Raw genomic sequence first — 15,673 nt, 5'->3', positions numbered from 1 at the left:
ATTACTTATCCTGTATTATACTCCAGAGCTGCGCTCACTATTCTGCTGGTGCAGTCACTGCGTACATACATTACATTACTTATCCTGTATTATACTCCAGAGCTGGGCTCACTATTCTGCTGGTACAGTCACTGTGTACATACATTACATTACTTATCCTGTATTATACTCCAGAGCTGCGCTCACTATTCTACTGGTGCAGTCACTGTGTACATACATTACATTACTTATCCTGTACTATACTCCAGAGCTGCGCTCACTATTCTGCTGGTACAGTCACTGTGTACATACATTACATTACTTATCTTGTATTATACTCCAGAGCTGCGCTCACTATTCTGCTGGTGCAGTCACTGTGTACATACATTACATTACTTATTCTGTACTATACTCCAGAGCTGCACTCACTATTCTGCTGGTGCAGTCACTGTGTACATACATTACATTACTTATCCTGTATTATACTCCAGAGCTGCGCTCACTATTCTGCTGGTACAGTCACTGTGTACATACATTACATTACTTATCCTGTATTATACTCCAGAGCTGCACTCACTATTCTGCTGGTACAGTCACTGTGTACATACATTACATTACTTATCCTGTATTATACTCCAGAGCTGCGCTCACTATTCTGCTGGTACAGTCACTATGTACATACATTACATTACTTATCCTGTATTATACTCCAGAGCTGCTCTCACTATTCTGCTGGTGCAGTCACTGTGTACATACATTACATTACTTATCCTGTATTATACTCCAGAGCTGCGCTCACTATTCTGCTGGTGTAGTCACTGTGTACATACATTACATTACTTATCCTGTATTATATATCCAGAGCTGCGCTCACTATTCTTCTGGTACAGTCACTGTGTACATACATTACATTACTTATCCTGTATTGTACTCCAGAGCTGCGCTCACTATTCTGCTGGTACAGTCACTATGTACATACATTACATTACTTATCCTGTATTATACTCCAGAGCTGCGCTCACTATTCTGCTGGTACAGTCACTGTGTACATACATTACATTACTTATCCTGTATCATACTCCAGAGCTGCGCTCACTATTCTGCTGGTACAGTCACTGTGTACATACATTACATTACTTATCCTGTATTATACTCCAGAGCTGCGCTCACTATTCTGCTGGTACAGTCACTATGTACATACATTACATTACTTATCCTGTATTATACTCCAGAGCTGCGCTCACTATTCTGCTGGTGCAGTCACTGTGTACATACATTACATTACTTATCCTGTATTATACTCCAGAGCTGCGCTCACTATTCTGCTGTGCAGTCACTGTGTACATACATTACATTACTAATCCTGTATTATACTCCAGAGCTGCGCTCACTATTCTGCTGGTACAGTCACTGTGTACATACATTACATTACTTATCCTGTATTCTACTCCAGAGCTGCGCTCACTATTCTGCTGGTACAGTCACTGTGTACATACATTACATTACTTATCCTGTACTATACTCCAGAGCTGTGCTCACTATTCTGCTGGTCACTGTGTACATACATTACATTACTTATCCTGTATTATACTCCAGAGCTGCACTCACTATTCTGCTGGTGCAGTCACTGTGTACATACATTACATTACTTATCCTGTATTATACTCCAGAGCTGTACTCACTATTCTGCTGGTGCAGTCACTGTGTACATACATTACATTACTTATCCTGTATTAAACTCCAGAGCTGCGCTCACTATTCTGCTGGTACAGTCACTGTGTACATACATTAAATTACTTATCCTGTATTATACTCCAGAACTGCGCTCACTATTCTGCTGGTACAGTCACTGTGTACATACGTACATTACTTATCCTGTATTATACTCCAGAGCTGTGCTCACTATTCTGCTGGTACAGTCACTGTGTACATACATTACATTACTTATCCTGTATTATACTCCAGAGCTGCGCTCACTATTCTGCTGGTACAGTCACTGTGTACATACATTACATTACTTATCCTGTATTATACTCCAGAGCTGCGCTCACTATTCTGCTGGTACAGTCACTGTGTACATACATTACATTACTTATCCTGTATTATATACTCCAGAGCTGCACTCACTATTCTGCTGGTACAGTCACTGTGTACATACATTACATTACTTATCCTGTATTATACTCCAGAGCTGCGCTCACTATTCTGCTGGTGCAGTCACTGTGTACATACATTACATTACTTATCCTGTATTATATACTCCAGAGCTGCACTCACTATTCTGCTGGTACAGTCACTGTGTACATACATTACATTACTTATCCTGTATTATACTCCAGAGCTGCGCTCACTATTCTGCTGATACAGTCACTGTGTACATACATTACATTACTTATCCTGTATTATACTCCAGAGCTGCGCTCACTATTCTGCTGGTGCAGTCACTGTGTACATACATTACATTACTTATCCTGTATTATACTCCAGAGCTGCGCTCACTATTCTGCTGGTGCAGTCACTGTGTACATACATTACATTACTTATTCTGTACTATACTCCAGAGCTGCACTCACTATTCTGCTGGTGCAGTCACTGTGTACATACATTACATTACTTATCCTGTATTATACTCCAGAGCTGCGCTCACTATTCTGCTGGTACAGTCACTGTGTACATACATTACATTACTTATCCTGTATTATACTCCAGAGCTGCACTCACTATTCTGCTGGTACAGTCACTGTGTACATACATTACATTACTTATCCTGTATTATACTCCAGAGCTGCGCTCACTATTCTGCTGGTACAGTCACTATGTACATACATTACATTACTTATCCTGTATTATACTCCAGAGCTGCTCTCACTATTCTGCTGGTGCAGTCACTGTGTACATACATTACATTACTTATCCTGTATTATACTCCAGAGCTGCGCTCACTATTCTGCTGGTGTAGTCACTGTGTACATACATTACATTACTTATCCTGTATTATATATCCAGAGCTGCGCTCACTATTCTTCTGGTACAGTCACTATGTACATACATTACATTACTTATCCTGTATTGTACTCCAGAGCTGCGCTCACTATTCTGCTGGTACAGTCACTATGTACATACATTACATTACTTATCCTGTATTATACTCCAGAGCTGCGCTCACTATTCTGCTGGTACAGTCACTGTGTACATACATTACATTACTTATCCTGTATCATACTCCAGAGCTGCGCTCACTATTCTGCTGGTACAGTCACTGTGTACATACATTACATTACTTATCCTGTATTATACTCCAGAGCTGCGCTCACTATTCTGCTGGTACAGTCACTATGTACATACATTACATTACTTATCCTGTATTATACTCCAGAGCTGCGCTCACTATTCTGCTGGTGCAGTCACTGTGTACATACATTACATTACTTATCCTGTATTATACTCCAGAGCTGCGCTCACTATTCTGCTGTGCAGTCACTGTGTACATACATTACATTACTAATCCTGTATTATACTCCAGAGCTGCGCTCACTATTCTGCTGGTACAGTCACTGTGTACATACATTACATTACTTATCCTGTATTCTACTCCAGAGCTGCGCTCACTATTCTGCTGGTACAGTCACTGTGTACATACATTACATTACTTATCCTGTATTATACTCCAGAGCTGCGCTCACTATTCTGCTGGTCACTGTGTACATACATTACATTACTTATCCTGTATTATACTCCAGAGCTGTGCTCACTATTCTGCTGGTCACTGTGTACATACATTACATTACTTATCCTGTATTATACTCCAGAGCTGCACTCACTATTCTGCTGGTGCAGTCACTGTGTACATACATTACATTACTTATCCTGTATTATACTCCAGAGCTGTACTCACTATTCTGCTGGTGCAGTCACTGTGTACATACATTACATTACTTATCCTGTATTAAACTCCAGAGCTGCGCTCACTATTCTGCTGGTACAGTCACTGTGTACATACATTAAATTACTTATCCTGTATTATACTCCAGAGCTGCGCTCACTATTCTGCTGGTGCAGTCACTGTGTACATACATTACATTACTTATCCTGTATAATACTCCAGAGCTGTGCTCTCTATTCTGCTGGTGCAGTCACTGTGTACATACATTACCTTACTTATTCTGTATTATACTCCAGAACTGCGCTCACTATTCTGCTGGTACAGTCACTGTGTACATACATACATTACTTATCCTGTATTATACTCCAGAGCTGTGCTCACTATTCTGCTGGTACAGTCACTGTGTACATACATTACATTACTTATCCTGTATTATACTCCAGAGCTGCGCTCACTATTCTGCTGGTACAGTCACTGTGTACATACATTACATTACTTATCCTGTATTATACTCCAGAGCTGCGCTCACTATTCTGCTGGTACAGTCACTGTGTACATACATTACATTACTTATCCTGTATTATATACTCCAGAGCTGCACTCACTATTCTGCTGGTACAGTCACTGTGTACATACATTACATTACTTATCCTGTATTATACTCCAGAGCTGCGCTCACTATTCTGCTGGTGCAGTCACTGTGTACATACATTACATTACTTATCCTGTATTATATACTCCAGAGCTGCACTCACTATTCTGCTGGTACAGTCACTGTGTACATACATTACATTACTTATCCTGTATTATACTCCAGAGCTGCGCTCACTATTCTGCTGGTACAGTCACTATGTACATACATTACATTACTTATCCTGTATTATACTCCAGAGCTGCTCTCACTATTCTGCTGGTGCAGTCACTGTGTACATACATTACATTACTTATCCTGTATTATACTCCAGAGCTGCGCTCACTATTCTGCTGGTGTAGTCACTGTGTACATACATTACATTACTTATCCTGTATTATATATCCAGAGCTGCGCTCACTATTCTTCTGGTACAGTCACTGTGTACATACATTACATTACTTATCCTGTATTGTACTCCAGAGCTGCGCTCACTATTCTGCTGGTACAGTCACTATGTACATACATTACATTACTTATCCTGTATTATACTCCAGAGCTGCGCTCACTATTCTGCTGGTACAGTCACTGTGTACATACATTACATTACTTATCCTGTATCATACTCCAGAGCTGCGCTCACTATTCTGCTGGTACAGTCACTGTGTACATACATTACATTACTTATCCTGTATTATACTCCAGAGCTGCGCTCACTATTCTGCTGGTACAGTCACTATGTACATACATTACATTACTTATCCTGTATTATACTCCAGAGCTGCGCTCACTATTCTGCTGGTGCAGTCACTGTGTACATACATTACATTACTTATCCTGTATTATACTCCAGAGCTGCGCTCACTATTCTGCTGTGCAGTCACTGTGTACATACATTACATTACTAATCCTGTATTATACTCCAGAGCTGCGCTCACTATTCTGCTGGTACAGTCACTGTGTACATACATTACATTACTTATCCTGTATTCTACTCCAGAGCTGCGCTCACTATTCTGCTGGTACAGTCACTGTGTACATACATTACATTACTTATCCTGTACTATACTCCAGAGCTGTGCTCACTATTCTGCTGGTCACTGTGTACATACATTACATTACTTATCCTGTATTATACTCCAGAGCTGCACTCACTATTCTGCTGGTGCAGTCACTGTGTACATACATTACATTACTTATCCTGTATTATACTCCAGAGCTGTACTCACTATTCTGCTGGTGCAGTCACTGTGTACATACATTACATTACTTATCCTGTATTAAACTCCAGAGCTGCGCTCACTATTCTGCTGGTACAGTCACTGTGTACATACATTAAATTACTTATCCTGTATTATACTCCAGAACTGCGCTCACTATTCTGCTGGTACAGTCACTGTGTACATACGTACATTACTTATCCTGTATTATACTCCAGAGCTGTGCTCACTATTCTGCTGGTACAGTCACTGTGTACATACATTACATTACTTATCCTGTATTATACTCCAGAGCTGCGCTCACTATTCTGCTGGTGCAGTCACTGTGTACATACATTACATTACTTATCCTGTATTATACTCCAGAGCTGCGCTCACTATTCTGCTGGTACAGTCACTGTGTACATACATTACATTACTTATCCTGTATTATATACTCCAGAGCTGCACTCACTATTCTGCTGGTACAGTCACTGTGTACATACATTACATTACTTATCCTGTATTATACTCCAGAGCTGCGCTCACTATTCTGCTGGTGCAGTCACTGTGTACATACATTACATTACTTATCCTGTATTATATACTCCAGAGCTGCACTCACTATTCTGCTGGTACAGTCACTGTGTACATACATTACATTACTTATCCTGTATTATACTCCAGAGCTGCGCTCACTATTCTGCTGATACAGTCACTGTGTACATACATTACATTACTTATCCTGTATTATACTCCAGAGCTGCGCTCACTATTCTGCTGGTGCAGTCACTGTGTACATACATTACATTACTTATCCTGTATTATACTCCAGAGCTGCGCTCACTATTCTGCTGGTGCAGTCACTGTGTACATACATTACATTACTTATTCTGTACTATACTCCAGAGCTGCACTCACTATTCTGCTGGTGCAGTCACTGTGTACATACATTACATTACTTATCCTGTATTATACTCCAGAGCTGCGCTCACTATTCTGCTGGTACAGTCACTGTGTACATACATTACATTACTTATCCTGTATTATACTCCAGAGCTGCACTCACTATTCTGCTGGTACAGTCACTGTGTACATACATTACATTACTTATCCTGTATTATACTCCAGAGCTGCGCTCACTATTCTGCTGGTACAGTCACTATGTACATACATTACATTACTTATCCTGTATTATACTCCAGAGCTGCTCTCACTATTCTGCTGGTGCAGTCACTGTGTACATACATTACATTACTTATCCTGTATTATACTCCAGAGCTGCGCTCACTATTCTGCTGGTGTAGTCACTGTGTACATACATTACATTACTTATCCTGTATTATATATCCAGAGCTGCGCTCACTATTCTTCTGGTACAGTCACTATGTACATACATTACATTACTTATCCTGTATTGTACTCCAGAGCTGCGCTCACTATTCTGCTGGTACAGTCACTATGTACATACATTACATTACTTATCCTGTATTATACTCCAGAGCTGCGCTCACTATTCTGCTGGTACAGTCACTGTGTACATACATTACATTACTTATCCTGTATCATACTCCAGAGCTGCGCTCACTATTCTGCTGGTACAGTCACTGTGTACATACATTACATTACTTATCCTGTATTATACTCCAGAGCTGCGCTCACTATTCTGCTGGTACAGTCACTATGTACATACATTACATTACTTATCCTGTATTATACTCCAGAGCTGCGCTCACTATTCTGCTGGTGCAGTCACTGTGTACATACATTACATTACTTATCCTGTATTATACTCCAGAGCTGCGCTCACTATTCTGCTGTGCAGTCACTGTGTACATACATTACATTACTAATCCTGTATTATACTCCAGAGCTGCGCTCACTATTCTGCTGGTACAGTCACTGTGTACATACATTACATTACTTATCCTGTATTCTACTCCAGAGCTGCGCTCACTATTCTGCTGGTACAGTCACTGTGTACATACATTACATTACTTATCCTGTATTATACTCCAGAGCTGCGCTCACTATTCTGCTGGTCACTGTGTACATACATTACATTACTTATCCTGTATTATACTCCAGAGCTGTGCTCACTATTCTGCTGGTCACTGTGTACATACATTACATTACTTATCCTGTATTATACTCCAGAGCTGCACTCACTATTCTGCTGGTGCAGTCACTGTGTACATACATTACATTACTTATCCTGTATTATACTCCAGAGCTGTACTCACTATTCTGCTGGTGCAGTCACTGTGTACATACATTACATTACTTATCCTGTATTAAACTCCAGAGCTGCGCTCACTATTCTGCTGGTACAGTCACTGTGTACATACATTAAATTACTTATCCTGTATTATACTCCAGAGCTGCGCTCACTATTCTGCTGGTGCAGTCACTGTGTACATACATTACATTACTTATCCTGTATAATACTCCAGAGCTGTGCTCTCTATTCTGCTGGTGCAGTCACTGTGTACATACATTACCTTACTTATTCTGTATTATACTCCAGAACTGCGCTCACTATTCTGCTGGTACAGTCACTGTGTACATACATACATTACTTATCCTGTATTATACTCCAGAGCTGTGCTCACTATTCTGCTGGTACAGTCACTGTGTACATACATTACATTACTTATCCTGTATTATACTCCAGAGCTGCGCTCACTATTCTGCTGGTACAGTCACTGTGTACATACATTACATTACTTATCCTGTATTATACTCCAGAGCTGCGCTCACTATTCTGCTGGTACAGTCACTGTGTACATACATTACATTACTTATCCTGTATTATATACTCCAGAGCTGCACTCACTATTCTGCTGGTACAGTCACTGTGTACATACATTACATTACTTATCCTGTATTATACTCCAGAGCTGCGCTCACTATTCTGCTGGTGCAGTCACTGTGTACATACATTACATTACTTATCCTGTATTATATACTCCAGAGCTGCACTCACTATTCTGCTGGTACAGTCACTGTGTACATACATTACATTACTTATCCTGTATTATACTCCAGAGCTGCGCTCACTATTCTGCTGATACAGTCACTGTGTACATACATTACATTACTTATCCTGTATTATACTCCAGAGCTGCGCTCACTATTCTGCTGGTGCAGTCACTGTGTACATACATTACATTACTTATCCTGTATTATACTCCAGAGCTGCGCTCACTATTCTGCTGGTACAGTCACTGTGTACATACATTACATTACTTATCCTGTATTATACCCCAGAGCTGCGCTCACTATTCTGCTGGTGCAGTCACTGTGTACATACATTACATTACTTATCCTGTATTACACTCCAGAGCTGCGCTCACTATTCTGCTGGTACAGTCATGTGTACATACATTACATTACTTATCCTGTATTATACTCCAGAGCTGCGCTCACTATTCTGCTGGTGCAGTCACTTTGTACATACAATACATTACTTATCCTGTATTATACTCCAGAGCTGCGCTCACTATTCTGCTGGTGCAGTCACTGTGTACATACATTACATTACTTATCCTGTATTATACTCCAGAGCTGCGCTCACTATTCTGCTGGTGCAGTCACTGTGTACATACATTACATTACTTATCCTGTATTATACTCCAGAGCTGCGCTCACTATTCTGCTGGTACAGTCACTGTGTACATACATTACATTACTTATGCTGTATTATATATCCAGAGCTGCGCTCACTATTCTGCTGGTACAGTCACTGTGTACATACATTACATTACTTATCCTGTATTATATATCCAGAGCTGCGCTCACTATTCTGCTGGTACAGTCACTGTGTACATACATTACATTACTTATCCTGTATTATATATCCAGAGCTGCGCTCACTATTCTGCTGGTACAGTCACTGTGTACATACATTACATTACTTATCCTGTATTATACTCCAGAGCTGCGCTCACTATTCTGCTGGTGCAGTCACTGTGTACATACATTACATTACTTATCCTGTATTATACTCCAGAGCTGCGCTCACTATTCTGCTGGTGCAGTCACTGTGTACATACATTACATTACTTATCCTGTATTATACTCCAGAGCTGCGCTCACTATTCTGCTGGTGCAGTCACTGTGTACATACATTACTTATCCTGTATTATACTCCAGAGCTGCGCTCACTATTCTGCTGGTGCAGTCACTGTGTACATACATTACATTACTTATCCTGTATTATACTCCAGAGCTGCGCTCACTATTCTGCTGGTGTAGTCACTGTGTACATACATTACATTACTTATCCTGTATTATATATCCAGAGCTGCGCTCACTATTCTTCTGGTACAGTCACTGTGTACATACATTACATTACTTATCCTGTATTATACTCCAGAGCTGCGCTCACTATTCTGCTGGTACAGTCACTATGTACATACATTACATTACTTATCCTGTATTATACTCCAGAGCTGCGCTCACTATTCTGCTGGTGCAGTCACTGTGTACATACATTACATTACTAATCCTGTATTATACTCCAGAGCTGCGCTCACTATTCTGCTGGTACAGTCACTGTGTACATACATTACATTACTTATCCTGTATCATACTCCAGAGCTGCGCTCACTATTCTGCTGGTACAGTCACTGTGTACATACATTACATTACTTATCCTGTATTATACTCCAGAGCTGCGCTCACTATTCTGCTGGTACAGTCACTATGTACATACATTACATTACTTATCCTGTATCATACTCCAGAGCTGCGCTCACTATTCTGCTGGTGCAGTCACTGTGTACATACATTACATTACTAATCCTGTATTATACTCCAGAGCTGCGCTCACTATTCTGCTGGTACAGTCACTGTGTACATACATTACATTACTTATCCTGTATCATACTCCAGAGCTGCGCTCACTATTCTGCTGGTACAGTCACTGTGTACATACATTACATTACTTATCCTGTATTCTACTCCAGAGCTGCGCTCACTATTCTGCTGGTGCAGTCACTGTGTACATACATTACATTACTTATCCTGTATTATACTCCAGAGCTGTGCTCACTATTCTGCTGGTCACTGTGTACATACATTACATTACTTATCCTGTATTATACTCCAGAGCTGCACTCACTATTCTGCTGGTGCAGTCACTGTGTACATACATTACATTACTTATCCTGTATTATACTCCAGAGCTGCACTCACTATTCTGCTGGTGCAGTCACTGTGTACATACATTACATTACTTATCCTGTATTATACTCCAGAGCTGTACTCACTATTCTGCTGGTGCAGTCACTGTGTACATACATTACATTACTTATCCTGTATTAAACTCCAGAGCTGCGCTCACTATTCTGCTGGTACAGTCACTGTGTACATACATTACATTACTTATCCTGTATTATACTCCAGAGCTGCGCTCACTATTCTGCTGGTGCAGTCACTGTGTACATACATTACATTACTTATCCTGTATTATACTCCAGAGCTGCGCTCACTATTCTGCTGGTACAGTCACTGTGTACATACATTACATTACTTATCCTGTATTATACTCCAGAGCTGCGCTCACTATTCTGCTGGTACAGTCACTGTGTACATACATTACATTACTTATCCTGTATTATACTCCAGAGCTGCGCTCACTATTCTGCTGGTGCAGTCACTGTGTACATACATTACATTACTTATCCTGTATTATATACTCCAGAGCTGCACTCACTATTCTGCTGGTACAGTCACTGTGTACATACATTACATTACTTATCCTGTATTATACTCCAGAGCTGCGCTCACTATTCTGCTGATACAGTCACTGTGTACATACATTACATTACTTATCCTGTATTATACTCCAGAGCTGCGCTCACTATTCTGCTGGTACAGTCACTGTGTACATACATTACATTACTTATCCTGTATTATATACTCCAGAGCTGCACTCACTATTCTGCTGGTACAGTCACTGTGTACATACATTACATTACTTATCCTGTATTATACTCCAGAGCTGCGCTCACTATTCTGCTGATACAGTCACTGTGTACATACATTACATTACTTATCCTGTATTATACTCCAGAGCTGCGCTCACTATTCTGCTGGTGCAGTCACTGTGTACATACATTACATTACTTATCCTGTATTATACTCCAGAGCTGCACTCACTATTCTGCTGGTACAGTCACTGTGTACATACATTACATTACTTATCCTGTATTATACCCCACAGCTGCGCTCACTATTCTGCTGGTGCAGTCACTGTGTACATACATTACATTACTTATCCTGTATTACACTCCAGAGCTGCGCTCACTATTCTGCTGGTACAGTCATGTGTACATACATTACATTACTTATCCTGTATTATACTCCAGAGCTGCGCTCACTATTCTGCTGGTGCAGTCACTTTGTACATACATTACATTACTTATCCTGTATTATACTCCAGAGCTGCGCTCACTATTCTGCTGGTGCAGTCACTGTGTACATACATTACATTACTTATCCTGTATTATACTCCAGAGCTGCGCTCACTATTCTGCTGGTGCAGTCACTGTGTACATACATTACATTACTTATCCTGTATTATACTCCAGAGCTGCGCTCACTATTCTGCTGGTACAGTCACTGTGTACATACATTACATTACTTATCCTGTATTATACCTCAGAGCTGCGCTCACTATTCTGCTGGTGCAGTCACTGTGTACATACATTACATTACTTATCCTGTATAATACTCCAGAGCTGTGCTCACTATTCTGCTGGTGCAGTCACTGTGTACATACATTACCTTACTTATTCTGTATTATACTCCAGAACTGCGCTCACTATTCTGCTGGTGCAGTCACTGTGTACATACATTACATTACTTATCCTGTATTATACTCCAGAGCTGCGCTCACTATTCTGCTGGTACAGTCACTGTGTACATACATTACATTACTTATCCTGTATTATACTCCAGAGCTGCGCTCACTATTCTGCTGGTACAGTCACTGTGTACATACATTACATTACTTATCCTGTATTATATACTCCAGAGCTGCACTCACTATTCTGCTGGTACAGTCACTGTGTACATACATTACATTACTTATCCTGTATTATACTCCAGAGCTGCGCTCACTATTCTGCTGGTGCAGTCACTGTGTACATACATTACATTACTTATCCTGTATTATATACTCCAGAGCTGCACTCACTATTCTGCTGGTACAGTCACTGTGTACATACATTACATTACTTATCCTGTATTATACTCCAGAGCTGCGCTCACTATTCTGCTGGTACAGTCACTGTGTACATACATTACATTACTTATCCTGTATTATATACTCCAGAGCTGCACTCACTATTTTGCTGGTACAGTCACTGTGTACATACATTACATTACTTATCCTGTATTATACTCCAGAGCTGCGCTCACTATTCTGCTGATACAGTCACTGTGTACATACATTACATTACTTATCCTGTATTATACTCCAGAGCTGCGCTCACTATTCTGCTGGTGCAGTCACTGTGTACATACATTACATTACTTATCCTGTATTATACTCCAGAGCTGCACTCACTATTCTGCTGGTACAGTCACTGTGTACATACATTACATTACTTATCCTGTATTATACCCCAGAGCTGCGCTCACTATTCTGCTGGTGCAGTCACTGTGTACATACATTACATTACTTATCCTGTATTACACTCCAGAGCTGCGCTCACTATTCTGCTGGTACAGTCATGTGTACATACATTACATTACTTATCCTGTATTATACTCCAGAGCTGCGCTCACTATTCTGCTGGTGCAGTCACTTTGTACATACATTACATTACTTATCCTGTATTATACTCCAGAGCTGCGCTCACTATTCTGCTGGTGCAGTCACTGTGTACATACATTACATTACTTATCCTGTATTATACTCCAGAGCTGCGCTCACTATTCTGCTGGTGCAGTCACTGTGTACATACATTACATTACTTATCCTGTATTATACTCCAGAGCTGCGCTCACTATTCTGCTGGTACAGTCACTGTGTACATACATTACATTACTTATCCTGTATTATACTCCAGAGCTGCGCTCACTATTCTGCTGGTGCAGTCACTGTGTACATACATTACATTACTTATCCTGTATTATACTCCAGAGCTGCGCTCACTATTCTGCTGGTACAGTCCCTGTGTACATACATTACATTACTTATCCTGTATTATACTCCAGAGCTGCGCTCACTATTCTGCTGGTACAGTCACTGTGTACATACATTACATTACTTATCCTGTATTATACTCCAGAGCTGCGCTCACTATTCTGCTGGTGCAGTCACTGTGTACATACATTACATTACTTATCCTGTATTATACTCCAGAGCTGCGCTCACTATTCTGCTGGTGCAGTCACTGTGTACATACATTACATTACTTATCCTGTATTATACTCCAGAGCTGCGCTCACTATTCTGCTGGTACAGTCACTGTGTACATACATTACATTACTTATCCTGTATTATACTCCAGAGCTGCGCTCACTATTCTGCTGGTGCAGTCACTGTGTACATACATTACATTACTTATCCTGTATTATACTCCAGAGCTGCGCTCACTATTCTGCTGGTACAGTCCCTGTGTACATACATTACATTACTTATCCTGTATTATACTCCAGAGCTGCGCTCACTATTCTGCTGGTACAGTCACTGTGTACATACATTACATTACTTATCCTGTATTATACTCCAGAGCTGCGCTCACTATTCTGCTGGTGCAGTCACTGTGTACATACATTACATTACTTATCCTGTATTATACTCCAGAGCTGCGCTCACTATTCTGCTGGTACAGTCACTGTGTACATACATTACATTACTTATCCTGTATTATACTCCAGAGCTGCGCCCACTATTCTGCTGGTACAGTCACACTTTGCTTCCTGCAGATACAAGACAAGTCACATGTCGCTGAAGTGTAGAGGAATGTTTCGGATAAGTTTGTGCCCCCTCCTGCAGACCTCCGCTGTGTTGCACCCTGATACTGTTTAGTAAATACTCCCAGTACACAGAGTGCGGTGACATCTGCGGGGCCGCGTGTTCCTCCTGTCCAGTGATTCATGAGCCTCAGTGTATATAATTATTGTGTTACATGTGGTCAGAGCCTTCCAGGATGTAGCAGAGCTGTGTATGTTATCTGGCGTGACACGCACAGCGTAATCTATAACACAGGGCTCACTAATCCTCAGAACCTAAACAGTCTGACAGATGGACTACACGTCTCATAATGTCTGATGGATAGGGAGGAGCCGGAACGCTGGACGTGTAAGGGTAAATTCACACGGAGGAAAGTGGAGCGCAATCTGGCACGTATACACGTGCCAGCAGATGACATGCTCAAAATGCTCCCATTCATTTCAATGGGAGTTTGGATCGTATATGTCACGTTATTTTGCGGCTGTGATTTTGCGCAGCGTACACGATCCTAACTCCCATTGAAATCAAGCGCAAACTCTCACACGCTGTATACGTGCCACATTACGCGGCATATACGTTATCCTGTGTGATACTGTATACTGAGCTGTGTATCTAATCCGATGCCCCCTCTCCCTGCTGGTGTGATACATTGTGGCCTCCCCTCCCCCGGGGTTCCCCTTTATCTCTCAGGCACATACTGGCAGATCTTCCTCCTCACACCTTCACTCTCACTTCTCCCCCACTCTTCCAGCTGCAGCGCCTCCTCATGTTTGGGGTGTAGCAGTGGAGACCACACAGGCGGAGGAGTCATTGTCGGAGTCTGCAGGCCAGATGGGGAGAAGTGAAAGCCGACGGTGGCCCCGGCCCATAATTACCAGGTATTAGTGACCATCAGAGGGGCCCCTAAATATCTGCTACACCGCAGCACACTCAGCTCTGCTGTACCCACATGATGAGATAGAGATGAGATACTCCAGCTGAAGAAACACTATCACATATCACAGGCTTAG

The sequence above is a fragment of the Leptodactylus fuscus genome, chromosome 6 (assembly GCF_031893055.1).
Source record: "Leptodactylus fuscus isolate aLepFus1 chromosome 6, aLepFus1.hap2, whole genome shotgun sequence".
Taxonomy (NCBI): Eukaryota; Metazoa; Chordata; class Amphibia; order Anura; family Leptodactylidae; genus Leptodactylus; species Leptodactylus fuscus.
Note: the sequence above shows the minus strand (reverse complement) of the source record.